Genomic DNA, 15,084 nt, shown 5'->3' on the forward strand with positions numbered 1-15,084 from the left:
TGGGCTCATCTAGATTTTCTCAATAAGATGGAAATGGGTGTGTTCTGTTTTTATGATAAAGGTTTGATTTTGTGACAAAAGGAAGGAAAGAAAGCAGCCTTGATGTCTTCAATTCCCAAAAATCAATCATTTCCATTTTTTTGCCTTCCTCCTCGTAGGTACTGCACAATAAAGTTCAGCCTCAAAGGAATTCCCTTTATTAAATAGGTGTTTATTCTCCACCTACTTTCCAGAACTCTCAGCCAGAATTCTGTGTTTTTTTGTCTCTTCAGACGTTCGTTGGCAACAACCTGCTATTTGGATACGTGTTCTTTAGGAAACACTTGCCAAGTAACATCCTTTTATTAAAGGGTAATATAACACATTCATCCGGTATATGGCAAACTTCCATGCTTGCAGCAGTATTCGGTTGGGTTCAAGTAATGTGAGTATACAACAAGGCTGCCCAACCAATGTTTCACACAGCCTAATTTGCACCCTGGAAGTGGCAATAAGGAGTGTACCTTCAGAGCAAATAAGTGACATATCAGTATTCCACTCCTGCTTCCATGCCCCCATTGCCTTCTGTTGGTTCGAACAGTGATGCGTCTCAAACCTGAGGTTAGCGCAAAGAAAAGGGGCCTTGTCCTTCGGAGCAAAGAAGCAATCCCCATCAGTCAAGTCTTCCATCGTAAAACCTGCCTTTCTTTATACACAAAGAGGCAAGGGGTCAAGGTGCGCTACATACTTCGAAGCCTCCTCTAGCACTTTTTCCTAGGTGAAAGCAGCCATCTTGACTTGGCCGGCTTGCTGTCAAGTTGTTGGCCAGAATCAGCACTTTTTAAAATCTGGGTCAATTCCATTTCCGATTGTTTATGGATTTCATTTGAGGTGTCAAAACCATCCGATTGTAATAATTTTAATTGTTTTCCAAAGCTGAGTACTCAGAAAAGGCACACATTGCAGGGAGGCTATTAAGCGAGCTGTGGAGGTGGGTGCTTGGGTTGAAGATCATAGTTCCTATTTCAGCTGAGGGGAGATGGCACACATTTTACACACTCCTCTTCTTAGCCTTAAAGGTCTCAAGGGACTACCATCCTGTCGTACATTTGAAGAAGATGACCAAATATGTAAATTGGGGATAATCACAGATCATTCCTCTCGTTACGTTAGGGGCAGGGCCATCTTAAGCACTTTTGGGGCCCTGGGCACGGGCATCTTTGGGGCCCCTCTCCACCAAACCAAAGGAATTAAGGGATCAATAATACTGGTTGTGCCGCCTTGCCCCCACCCGTCGAGCTCACATCCTATAGGTTGATATGCTGCCTCGCAGCATAATAAGCACGTTTACTCTGTTTAAGTCCACTTACCTCTTCATTCTTGCTCTAATTAGAATGATAAAAAAGTAGCATTTGAAGACCAATACATTACCAAACATGACCATTTTTAAACAAAACATTATAGAAGGGTGTTATGCAAAATGGGAATGATTCTAGCTTCATTCTCTCCATCATCAAGGGAAGTATATAGGTATGAGCATACCTATCGTTGTAATTTAACACATTTTATCTGGGTTTGTCTTTTGTATTAACTTTAAATATTTCCAAAACAATGGCTTGTGACATTTTCATTTATAAACGTGCATAACAACCCTAGACTGTTACCAAAAAGCAAATCGTTTCTTGTGTCAAACAAGCAGACCTTAGAATATGCTTGCCTGAGGCCTACAACATCTGGTCCGCTCTCTTCTGTCTACCAGCCCTTCCACCCAAATGGCCTCCATAAGAAGAAAGATCAAGTAATGAGCTAAACAATACCAGCTGCATGCAAGAAGGCAAACCTCACAGAAGACAGCACAGTAATGTAAGAGATATTAGATGATTTGACCAGGAACGCTTTTGTTCCATAGTCTTGAATTTGAATACTTATTCACTTCTTGGACTAAGAGTTTATGCCATCGTTGGAGGTGATTGCCTAGTTTTCACAACACCCCATCTGAACAAACCAATTTCGATTACCTTTGCCATAGTTTTCTTTATAGCAACCCCTATCTGGTGCAGGTACATTGCTGATAACCGCAGATGTTGTCCTGCAAAACCAGTACATATGTAGGCAGGTTTATAAACTTCAGACATAGGAAAGGCTCAGCCAGCCTTGCTGGGATATGATATTCTAATTTTGCATATGAACACATATCTCTGCAATGGGTGCTTCACACACTGAGCTAACTTCTGAACCATTGTGGCACTCAATTTATCAATATGCATTTCACTTTTGCCTATTGCACATGATCAGTATAATTCCCACAGGAAGGAAAGAATGCTACAGAGTTGTGCTGTAAGGAACACACAAACTATGTATATCACAGTGAACACAGAAAGAAATACATGATGAATAGATCAAGGCAGAATATACTTGTCAAAACAGAAAGGCAATGGGTTTAGAGTCTCAGAAGCACCCCATAAAATTTCCTGACGTTTGCTATTTAACACTGGTGAACAATGGAATGTTCTTCAGATCAGGCAGCCCGGAGGGGGCCCCCCTACAAGGTGAGGGCCCTGGGCAAGTGCCCCTTTTGCCCTCCCATAAAAACATCTCTACTTAGGGGACCTCCTGACGCCCATAGATCTTAGATTCCTACTTCAATTTTACGATTGCTTTAAACCATTGACTGTATCTCAAGTTTGCTTTCGTGACAAAAGACTGGACTATTGAAATGAAAGTTGAACAAGATTTTATTTGTTTAGGTTTTTGTAATATTTCTCTTCATGGTAAAATTCCTTTCTGTGCCAGTTCCTTTCACAAGGTGCATGATGTCTCATGACTCCATTCTTCCTCTTACGCTGACGTCAAGTATGCGCATAGTTTGTACTCCCCTCTTTTGTCAATGGCGTACAATCACCACACTAGGCACAGCGTCACTGCTACAGTCAGACTCCTCCCTGGGATTTTTTAGTGGCAATGCTGCATTTCACTTTATGTTCCTGTAGCCAGGAAAGTGAACTTCGACTTTGCTCTTCTGCCCTCACCATCATCCTGTAAAAGAGACATGGTTAGTTTTTTCCTCAGTCTCAGAGGTTAACTCATCAGACTTTACGAATCACCATTTTTAGTTCAGAATGTTGCTATTTTGATTAACGTCAACAAGCATTTATTCACAAATGTGTTGGCTACCGTTATGAATGATATTTTAGTATGGCAGCTCCCCTCCACTCATACTGGATGACTGGCAACATATGTGGTAGATATTTGTAGAGTGTTTTAGGCCTTAGACAGCTCAAACACTTAGGAAAACACATAGATGGTTTCCAACGAAGTTACAACCAGAACCATGCCACTACTGAGAGTGCAGAGAGACTCATTTTCTGGGACAAGGGCATTCCCATCTTTAGTCACTCGTTGCTAGAAGTCAGCCTAAGCTGATGCTCGGGTTCAGGTATGAGGACATCTGATGGCCTGTGTCTTTCTGTGCCTGTGGGTGAGGTCTCATCTCTAGCCGCTTATCAGACATGTCAGATCGTTTTTGACCCCAAGTTTTTTTTACCCCATTCATTCATTCAACATGTCCTTTGGGGTGTCTCAGTCTCTTCAGTTTGTGCTTACCCCAGAAAACCTGGCAACATGGTTTGATCTGAAACCTCTGGTTCCAGCCGTCTTGTTACAAAGGTTATGACTTGACCCTGTGCATTGGTAAAATGATTCGCAGCATTTGCAGTACTAAGACAGCACACACGAAGATGCTTCTGCTCAGCAGTCTCTTCTATCTTTAATTGCCACAACATTCATGAAATCTAACCCGTCAATTTCTCTAGGTTCCATCTTTCATTCCACCGGCATGGATCCTAGAAGTAGAGCACCCATAGTGGAAGATAATCCCAACATAGCTCCAACACAAAATAATGAATCTGAAAACAGACATGCGCTTCTAGATACAAGAATGTGATCATGCATTGCATAGGTGAACAGTTATACACATAATGATCATTTTTATAAAACAAATGCAAAACAGAATCCTGAAAGAATCCAGATTCTTGAAACACTTGTGTATAGGCGCATAATAAACAACCAATCAATCAATCAATCAGTGAAGTGTCTTGGTATATTTCCCCACACAGTGCTCTTTTGAAAGGCTAGGGCATTTTCTGCATTGCCACTTTTGGCCTTATTCCCACCATGAGCTGCCTTATTGTTTTGCCGTCTGCCTACTCCACACCATATGTTGCCAAAGATAACATTTTCTCTGGGAACATGAGTTTTAGATATTCTGTTCGTATTCCAGATTTTCCCATCCAAATTCATGTTTTTTATATTTCTGTCCTTCCCTTAATACCTTTAAAAGAGCACTAGCACTGCATTAGCGATCTTCTTTGGATCTCATACTCACAGAACATAGAACTATGCAGTTTAAATCAAGAAAATATTAGAGGCAATTACCCGGAGCCAAGCATATCCGAACTACTGATGATGGTAAAAATATTCACAAAACTGTATGTGGCCCACAAACCAATAAAAATAACCTCATAAGGTTTCAAAATCGGTCATCTCTTTCATCACACTGTTTGGCATGTACAGATACACACACCTGTCATTTGGTCACTACCACATTGCAGCAAAGGAGAAGGTGCTCCAGAAAACACAAGTCACAGAGATGTGTCTATATAAAGAGTTTGAGTGCTTAGGATGCACACTTTCAGCTGAAGGTGCGAAACTCAATCTGAACATGAGTGCCATAGTTGAAACTCTGGCACCCACAATGAAAGAAGAACCCAAGTTGTACTAAGGCATGTCGGAATGTTACGCAAAGTTCATTGTTGACTTTTTTTTAAAAAACCGAGCTGCTCTGCTCCTTACAAAAACAAGCATTGGCAATGCCAATAGTTTTGACGTTTACTGTTGTTCTATGCATTTTGCATTTATAGGTACCAGGGTGCAAGGAGGAGAATGAAAAGTTTTAAAGTAGGATGCGACAAGGGGTGTAGGTGTGCAATGGAATGAGACGGGGAATAGAGCAACGGAAGAAGCCATTGATAAAGGGTGCTGATGATGAGCAAGAGGAAATATGAGCGAGAAAGGGAGAGTAGGAGAAGTAGTGAGTGTGAGAGGAAGGATGAAAGAACACGTAAAGTGCTGAGAGCAAAGGGGAGAGTTTTAGAAGACTGAATAAGGGGATATTTTCAAGAGTGCCAGAGAGAGAGTGACAGCATGCGTGGGGCGAGAGAGCGACAGCATCGCGGGGAGAGAGCAACAGCATGCACGGGGAGAGAGAGAGTGACTGCATGCGTGGGGAGAAAGTGACTGCATGCGCGGGGAGAGAGCGGCAGTGCCAACAGTGAGAGAGAGCGACAGCGCACACAGGGAGAGAGAGAGGTAGCAACAGCGCACGCAGGGAGAGCAGAAGCATGCAGAGAGTGAGAGCGAGTGACTGCCTTCGCACCAACTGCCCATTGCAGACACTTGTTTTCACTTTTTTCTCGATGCAAACATCAACCTAAATTGCTTGCCACAGGTGCAAAACTGCTGAGCAACGTTGTAAATTATACAAGCCAGCCTGATAAGGCAAACTGTCTAATGCGCAGATACATTTTCCAGATTGTATACTTTGGGCAATTGTGTGTGATAATTGACGCTGTCCAAATTGAAACTTTTGTAAAGGGTGAAACCAAACTACCACCCAGAGAAAAACACTAAGAATTTCTCTTGAGCAGCCAAAGAAAACAGATTTTGTTTTGCAAAGTTTGTCCAATGTCTTGGAGCGAAGACTCACTAACACAGATGCAAACCTCATTGCAAATACATAAAAAATGGGGATAGATGCACACAGCAATGCCTCAGAAAAGGACACAATACATGCATTAGATAAAAGTGTGAGGTAATGAATTTAAAAGAAACCTTGCAGTGCGATGAGTGCTGTAAATGTGGGATTATTTGTGGTGGAATAGTTGGAGCACTAAAAGGAAGTCAATTGAAATATTTTTAAAAGGTTGTCACTGGTACGTTCTAAAGAACTACCAGCAAATGCAATTTAAATTCAGTCTCATTCCTGAATATACCGTGTTAGGTGACGATCATTCCTGGGGGCGCTGTTGCGTATGAGAGAAGATGGTGGCTCTCGTGTGAGCTCCGGCTAGACCCAGGGCCGCAAAGCCAGAAAAGATAATTTGCAGGCACCGGTTACCCGCGATCTTTGCAGAGGACGGGTAACAATATCTTCGGATAGCCCACATGAAATTTCAGGCTGACCCCTGCGGTTATTCCTGAGATAGAGGGCCGGATAATCCACGGGCGGCCCGGAGGTCGGCGACCGGCAGGAGAAGAGAGGAGCCCCGGCGCGGTGGCATCGGGCCGCTCTTGCCATCCATCCAGCGTGAGGAAGCCGCGGCTGCCCCGGATATCGTGGACCGCCCGCTGGGCCCCCCTGCCGCCTTCTTCGCCTGGGAGCCTGAGAGGCCCGGACGGGTGAAGGCCTGCTCTGTGGTCAGACCGCACTTGAAGAGGTAGGCCCCCTCGCCTCATAACCAGCGCGCCACCCAGCTATCCCCGGCGGGCTCGGGGGACTGCAGGACAGGCGGTTAATAAACTCATCTTGTTGAGAGCTTGGTGCCTCGCATGCCCATGTGCCACGGGGGGGGCCTCCCCGCACCGCCTACGTAGGCCACCATCCCCCAGGGACTGATGACCGTATGCGCGCCGAAACTAGCGCTACATTCGTCCATATATGACAGAATGGTGAGAAACGTCTGCCCCTTCTAATAAAGCTGCGACGGGGCACTGATTCCACCTCCGCGGGCATATATAGCGCAGAGCGAATTGTGATGGAACCAACACGGCCTTCCCATTGAGCGGCTGGATAACCCGCATCTCCCACTCCGGAGACGATGCCCAAGAACTTTGGCCCGAAGAAAGGCAGAGGAACCATCGACAAATTCACGACCGCGATGCAGAGGGAAGCAGAGCCCAAGACAGACCAGGAAACGCCGGTCTGGGAGAAGCAGGCACCCCCGTCTACAATGATGGACCCCCAGGCCGTTTTTCAAGCGATGCAACAGGGCTTCGCTACACTCACGGACAAGTTAGATGGGATCACGGCAAGTGTCGCCAACATTAAGACACAACTTGACAAGACAACCACTCGCATGATGGAGGCAGAATCTAGGATATCTGGCACTGAGGACGCTTTAGAGGCCCTGAAAACCACAGTATCCACAATGGCTATCGAACTTGGAACGGTGAAGTCCAAATGTGCAGATTTGGAGGCGAGATCTAGGAGAAACAACATCTGCATTATTGGCGTTCCAGAAGGTGCCATGAAAGGATCAATGGAGAAGGCAGTGGAAGATCTCCTACGCACACTATTGGGTGATCCCGGATGGTCACTGATGTTCATCGTTGAGAGAACGCACAGATCACTGGCCCCGAAACCGAAACCCGGGGTATACCCAAGGCCCATCATAGCACGCATGTTAAACTACAGGGATAGAGTTCTGATCCTTAAAACCGCCAGGGAAAAACAAGAGCTCAAATGGGAAGCAAATGTAATCCGCATCTTTCCAGACTTTACCCTGGCGGTCCAACAGGAAAGGAAGCTCTTTACAGGAGTCAAGAAAATGCTACGCGAACGGCAAGTTCGATACGCAATGCTGTACCCCGCCAGGCTCAAAATCCAGCATCAAAACAAGTCATACTTTTTCACATTTCCCGAAGAAGCGGCAACCTTTATAGAAACGCATATCCCTCCGAACACGGGACAGACTTAAAGTGTGGGCGATTCGAACAAGACTGAGAGCTAAATATTCTCATCCTGTTCTTGAAGCGAAAAGGAACAGCAACGCCTGAGGCCTCCACCCTGGAGGACCGTATCTGGGATACTAAAGTAGAATGTACATGTCTAATCGGCTATGGCAACACTGTCCCAGAAGTCAGTAGGATGTGCGAGAGCAACGTGCGTAACTGGGCACGATACCTATAAGTGGAGCTGGCTTGGGCTCTGGAGACACCGCAACCCCCCCTGTAGCAGGTGCTTGAAATGTTGGTGGGTGGGGAGAGATGGATATCTAATGGCACAGTTGAAGTTTGGGGAACTGTGAGGGTGGTGGGAGGGCTTTACACGGGAGTTGCGGGGTTTTGTTATAAAAGAAAAAGCACACAGATGTCAGACATGTCGTCATTCCATCTCACAATGGCAGATTATAAGGGGCCACATGGCTTTGAACACCCCATAGACAATGGCTAGCTTAGACAAAGACAACATTAATATGCTTAGCTGGAATGTAAGGGGCCTGGGATCTAGGATTAAGAGGAGGAAGATACTGGTGTACCTCAATAGACATGCGGCCAGGGTGATCTTCTTACAGGAAACGCACTCTGGTCCGCAACAAGGAGGACAATTGATGCCTAACTGGGGCTCACATCAGTATTTCATGACATGCTCCAGTCGGGCAAGAGGGGTAGCAATTCTGATTCACAAAACACTGTCCTTTGAATGTATTGATGTTGAGTGTGACCCGGGGGTAGATATGTCATGCTTCATGGCAACCTATATGATAAAGAATTTGTCTTTCTGAACCAAACATTGACCAACCAGACTTCTATGCCTCAGTGTTTGAAAAATTGGCAAGATACCCGACAGCCCGGGTGATATGTGGCGGGGACTTTAACACAATATTAAATGTACATCTTGATCGCACATCTGCGCAAGCTAGAACAGTGACTAAAGCCGCGCAAGCAATACACCTACATATGGCTGATCTACAACTAAAAGACGCCTGGAGAACATTGAATCCGATCAGTAGAGAATACATCTATTACTCCACAGTCCATGACATGCACTCCAGGATAGATTTATGGCTCATAGATGGGGACAGCATGGCATGGGTCACAGACTCCCATATACACCCAAGAACGTACTCAGACCACTCACCGATACAGCTGACACTAAGAACCCCTGGTCGAGTCCTCTCCAGACCACCTTGGAGATTCAACCCGGCAGCCCTGAAAGACCTGGTTTATAACACCTCGATGAAACAATATATACAGGACTATTTCGATAACAACGAACACTCTGTCTCGACCCAGTCTATACTATGGCAGGCGTTCAAAATCTGCATCAGAGGTCACTCAATATCCGTGGAGGGTGGAATCTTTAAAGACATTAGGAATAGGTTAATTAGGCTAGAATCTCAAATATCATCCCTGCAATCACAGTATGCATCCTCCCCGTCACCCCAGATCAGCTCTGAACTAAAGACCAAACTAGACGAATACACCGAGACCGCAGAACAAGAGGTCAGATAGTTTGATCGGCCAGCTGCAGCCCAGAGATATGGGGAAGGGGAACACCCGGGGAAATTATTAGCTGGAACAGTACGTGTAGAGAATGGCCCCACGACCATACCATGCATACAGATGCCTGATGGCGCGGTATCCACCGACCAGGACAAAATGAAGGAGACCTATGCTTATTACAAAGACCTATACTCCCCGCAAAGCACTGCAACAGATGACGAGTTTGAGAGCTACCTAGCCCAGATACCCACAACCCTCTTAGCGGATACCACTAGGGAATCACTTGAGCTACCCATCACCGAACCTGAAATACTCGACGCAATAAAATCTCTCCCCAACGGGAAAGCGCCGGGTTCAGACGGGCTAAGTGCTGAGTTCTATAAAGAATTTAGTAGTGAACTGGTTCCCAGGCTCCACGCTGTATGGATGGAGGCACTGGACACAGGAGAACTCCGCGAAACCACCAGGGAAGCTATAATTACTCTCCTGCTGAAATCAGGGAAGCCCCCTGGGGACTGTGGGTCATACCGACCTTTATCCCTAATAAACACTGATGCCAAAATCCTGGCCAAAATAATAGCAACTAGGCTTACACCACTGATGCCATATATGATACACGAAAATCAGGCTGGGTTTATATTAGGCAGATCTACGGCAACGAATATAAGGAGATGCCACCAAATCATTGCCACAATACCCCCAGAAACCCAAGGAATAGCTGTCTCCTTAGATATGCGGAAAGCATTTGACACTGTCTCATGGCCGTTCCTGTTCGGGGTATTACGAAACTATGGATTTGGCCCAAACTTCATCAGGTGGATCTGAATTCTTTACACGCGACCATACGCTAAGATCAGAATCAATGGATCTTTCACAGACATACTTGAACTACTGGGCGGCACTAGGCAGGGCTGCCCACTCTCCCCACTACTCTTTGCCCTGGTTATTGACCCCATTGCGGACATACTCAGATTCCGTTATAGCACATTCGGGATATGGCTAGAAGGTAAGCCACATATTATAACGCTTTATGCGGATGATATTTTATTATACCTGAAAAACCCAGACCGCACATTGGGCAAGGTGCTGGCCGCAGTGAAAGAGTTCGGAGAATATTCAGGTCTTCGCCTAAATCCCAATAAGTCAGAGATATTCCCGCTCACAGATGCCAATATGCAGCCCCAGAACCTCCACGGCCTTATATGGAGCCCATTACACATTGTTTACCTAGGTGCGGCTGTCGCCAGATCCGCTCAACTCTCTCGAACACTAAACTACAGCTCACTGGCAGACGCACTTTGCACCAAAATAAAGCGCTGGAATGCCCTTCCAATATCAATGATGGGTAGGATAGCATTAATTAAAATGATCATTCTGCCTAAGTACAGTACCGGTGTGGCAGGGCCGCACACTATTCTCCAGAATAAATAGTGCATGCATAGCGTTTGTATGGGGAGGCCACTCGAGGCTGAGCTGGAGGGTGCTAACAGATACGTATACCAGAGGCGGCCTAATGGCTCCCGACGTGGAATTGTATTACCTGGCAGCGCAGGCACAATATGCTGCCAATTGGGCTACATGCTTCCTCAACCCTGGCCCCCCACCCCCTCCCACGAGGGACCAGGAAGCAATACTGGCCCTACAGAAAATCACTTGGCCCACACCTAAACGATATAACACTATACATCCATCCAATGTCACAATCACTGCATGGGCCAAAATAAATTATATGCTTGGAGCCGGCAAACTATACCACCCGAGCATGCCAATATGGGGCGACCCCCACACACCCTCCCCCATACACAGTGCGGTGGCATTGCACTGGACTGCCAGAGGAATCACACAATGGGGACAGATGTTTCGGGATAAACAGTTTTTGAAGTGGGATGAGATTAAAGACACGGTAGGAAACACAAACGCACACAGACAGCAGTTCGACAAGCAGCAACAACCACACAACGGATCTACCCATCATTCCCGAACGAACCCAAAATAAACATGGGTATTGGTTACATTTTCACAGGGGGGACTCAGAAGGTTACGGCCTCCACTCTCTACAAAACTATAATGCAAACACGCCCAAAACCACCCCACACTGCAAAGGCCGGTTGGGAGCGAGATCTAGACCAGCCGATAGAAGAACAGGATTGGTCCCAGATCTGTGCACTGACTAAGCTGGTATCGTGCAACTCTAGATTCAAATTGATACACTATAAAATCATCCATAGAACCCACTACAAGCCAGCAAAACTCAAGCGTCTATACCCTACTCTCTCTGGTAACTGCCCAAGATGCAACTCTGAAAATGCTAACATATACCATATGCTCTGGGACTGTGTAGAACTAAGTCAATACTGGGCCGGGGTCTGTGGAGCTCTAGATAAGATGGCGGACCAACCGGTCGAATGGACACCGCAGTTGTGTATATTGGGAGCGATTGGGAAAATGAACCTAACTTGGCGAAAACTGCTCAATTTAAGTCTGCTGGCAAAAAGGGTCATTCTGATGAGGTGGAAAAACGCTCGCCCGCCAACAGTAGAGGACTGGAACAGGAACAAAGACATGTTGTGGGCTAATGACACCGAAGAATTGTATATAGACTCAGTAATGACCCCCTCTAGACCCAGGAATATATGGACATGGTACAAACAGTATCTAGCAGAGCTACCACCCCCGAGGACGTAAATGTAATGTAAAATCAGCCAATACATGTATTATGATCACTGAAATTGAATGTCGCAAATGTAACTGCTTAATCTGTGTGCAAAGTTAAATAAAGTTGTTAAAAAATAAAAAAGGTGACGATCATTCCTGTTTTCTTTGTGGGGACTGACAGAACTACCGCCCTTCTACATAATATCTAGAGCACTCTGTCACCCCCTCTTTCTTAAGCTTGAAAAATATATTTTGCCGTCACTATGGTTGCGCTCCAAAGGTGTCAATTTAAGTTAGCGACTGCCAATTACACATGGCAGAAAAGGCTCTCTGTTGCACTGAAAACGAAGTCCCAACAGACAGAAGGAGGGAACACCCCCATCCCCTCATCAGTCTTCCCCCTCCCCCTAAGTCAGCCATTGGCGCCGAAGCAGAACATTCACCATGCACATTTGGAGGAAAAAGTTCAGAAATCCTGCGACCGCTCACCTCTGTCAGTATGTTCTGGCAGAGCCTGAGGGGAAAGAAACACATGTGCGGACAGAGAGGCCTCTGAGTCCATCAGAAAGACAGGGCTCGGGATGCCTGTCTGGGAACTCTAAGGGTGGGGGTGCCTGATCAACACTCTGCAACACCCTGATGTCCGCCGGAAGCTCCAAGTTCATCAACAGGGTGGTGGGGGAATGGAGGAGGGGGTAAGGCACTCAAGGAAGCAGGAGAGGAGGGGGACTAATGCACACAGGAGCGCTGCTGATGAAACATTGGGCCAATCAACAGGGTGGTGGACTGCAAGGGAGGAGGGGGCCAAGCACACCAGGAAGTGGGGAGGGGGACTAATACACACCGGAGCGCTGCTGGCAGAGAGCAGAAAACAGATCACTCCACGGCAGACTGTATACATAGTTTAAGTGAAAACAAGTATTGGTGCATACAAATGAAAATAATAGCCGGCATATAATTAAGTGCAGTCATTTTGCTCCTACTTCGGAGCATGCACATCTACCCGGCAACAGAAGCAGGCTGACTGACAAGAGCAAGAGTGTGAAGACCCAGATGGTGCTTTGGCTATTTCATCACAAAGCGCTGAAAGTTGCCATGCCAACCCATACACTGCTCCCGAATTCCCCTTTCTCCTTTTAATTTACATTTACAGTACCAATATTTTAGCGATTAGTTGGTCTACGCCACCAAAGCGGCAAAAGCAAAAAGGCACTGAGTTTGAGTGGAGGGGCCCACAACAAAGCCTTTGATAGGGTGAAATGACACATCCTCAATGCAACTTGCCTCCAGCCATTTTACCAGATATTAGAGACTTGTTTATATATATGATTTACAGAGCACAAAGAACCAGTGTCCTTAACAATGGGTGAGAGGATGTGGATATAAGACAAGATGATGCAGAAAAGGTAGAAACATGAACTCGGGACAAGGGCAGTAGATCATGATATAGGAACAGGATAATGGAGGAAGTGCTAAATTATAGGATGAAGGGGTAAGAGATACGTGACATGGGATTGTCGTAGAGAGGTAGGGAGAGAGGAGAACAGGTAGATGTGGTGTAGAATGCTGTGCAAGTGATTCTTAAGAAAGGAGGAGACCTCAGAGATTGGATTTAAAGAGAGATAGAGTGGAGTAGTGAAGAGAGGGAGAGGAAGAGCATTCCAGAGTAAGGGAGCAAGGAGAGGAAGAGAGCAGAAATGATAGGGAGCACAAGGGGCACAAGAGGCGGCAAGAAGGTTAAGCCGAGGATGATTTTAGAGAGCGATGGCACGAGTAGGGAGTGAGATGGGCTGGTAGGTATGGTGGGCCAAGTTTGTGTATAGTTTTGAAGATGATGAGAATTAGTTTATACTGGAGATGGAGGTGAAGCCGGCAATGTGGAAGAGTGTATGGACAATAAAGTTCAGGACTTTGTCGAGAGGTGAAAAGGCATAGCTGGGAAGGCCATAGAGTAGACTGGCACAGATTGAGAGAGTGATACAGAGGAGGTTAGGTGCTAAGCAGTATTGAAGGGAAGAAGATGGTTTATTTTTCTGATGTTGTGGAGACTAAGTCTGGCCACAGTGGCAGATTTGGAGATGAAGAGTGAGAAGTTGTGAGATGGGTCGAAGATGACGCCAAGCTTGCAAGCCGAAGCAGAGAAGGGAAGGTAGTCCGGAGAGAAGAATATAAGAGAGGGAGAGGAAGAGATAGCCTGTCTGGATGGGAAGTAGAGGGGTTCAGTCATAGTGGGGTTGAGCATGAGCAAGGTAGATGCCATGCAGAATTTGAAGGTTGAGAGACAGACGTTTGTGATTGTAGCTTGTCCGACAAGGAGGGAAAGGAGAAGAATATCTGAGTGTCAGCAATGAAAAGTCGATAGGGGAAGCAATAGGAGATCAGTGTGCCAAGAGCAGAGGTACCTTCATGACATTGGTGTGCATTGGTGAACAACATGGTAATATGTCATTGAAATAGCGTAATGTGTGTCATGTACTACATGCAATATTTCTTTGGGATTCCCCTTTCACATATCTCTCAACCACCAGTTGTAACATTCAAACAATGTGACAGGTTTGGCAATGCTCATGTTGTCTGTGGTAGTAATTTGTATAGCGCGCAAACAGCCCAGGGGTATCGAGGGGCTGTTACAGGTAAAGGAGCTTAGTTACAGGGGCGTCATGGACACCTTTTTAGTTAGATACATTTAGTTACATGCTTTAGTTTAGTTACATACATTAGACAATATTACATTTTTAGACATTTTAGTAGTTCATGAAACAGGAGGTAGCATGTTTTGAGTATTCAGACAAAAAGTAATGTCTTCACTGTTTTCCGGAATGCGAGGTGTGACTTTTCTGCTCTGAGGGAAGGGGGGAGGGCATTCCAATGCTGGGCAGCAAGGTAAGGGAAGCTAGCTCCACCTGCTCTGACACTCTTGATCTTGGGAACTATTAGCATGTTGGAGTAGAGGGTTTTGATTGGTCTGGTGGAGGAGGATAGGTGCATTCTTAGGTATAGATATGGAGGGGCAGTTTGGTGTACACATTTGTGTGTTAGAGCGAGGGTCTTAAATAGGACACGCTCCTTGATGGGTAGCCAATGTTCCTGTTTCCTGGCCTCTGTGATGTGTTCCCTTTTGGGGATGCCTAGTGCTGCACGGAGGGCATTGTTTTGGATGACCTGAAG

At 45.9% G+C, this 15,084-nt stretch overlaps 1 protein-coding gene across 1 annotated transcript in view; it reads left to right on the forward strand.

The window, feature by feature from the left end:
* The window catches only part of TMEM45A (transmembrane protein 45A), a 468,453-nt gene that overhangs the window by 247,283 nt on the left and 206,086 nt on the right, over nucleotides 1-15,084 (forward strand). The gene's annotated exons all lie outside the window — the stretch shown is intronic.

Source organism: Ambystoma mexicanum, chromosome 7q, assembly GCF_040938575.1.
Source record: "Ambystoma mexicanum isolate Mex_15411 chromosome 7q, UKY_AmexF1_1, whole genome shotgun sequence".
NCBI classification, from domain to species: domain Eukaryota; kingdom Metazoa; phylum Chordata; class Amphibia; order Caudata; family Ambystomatidae; genus Ambystoma; species Ambystoma mexicanum.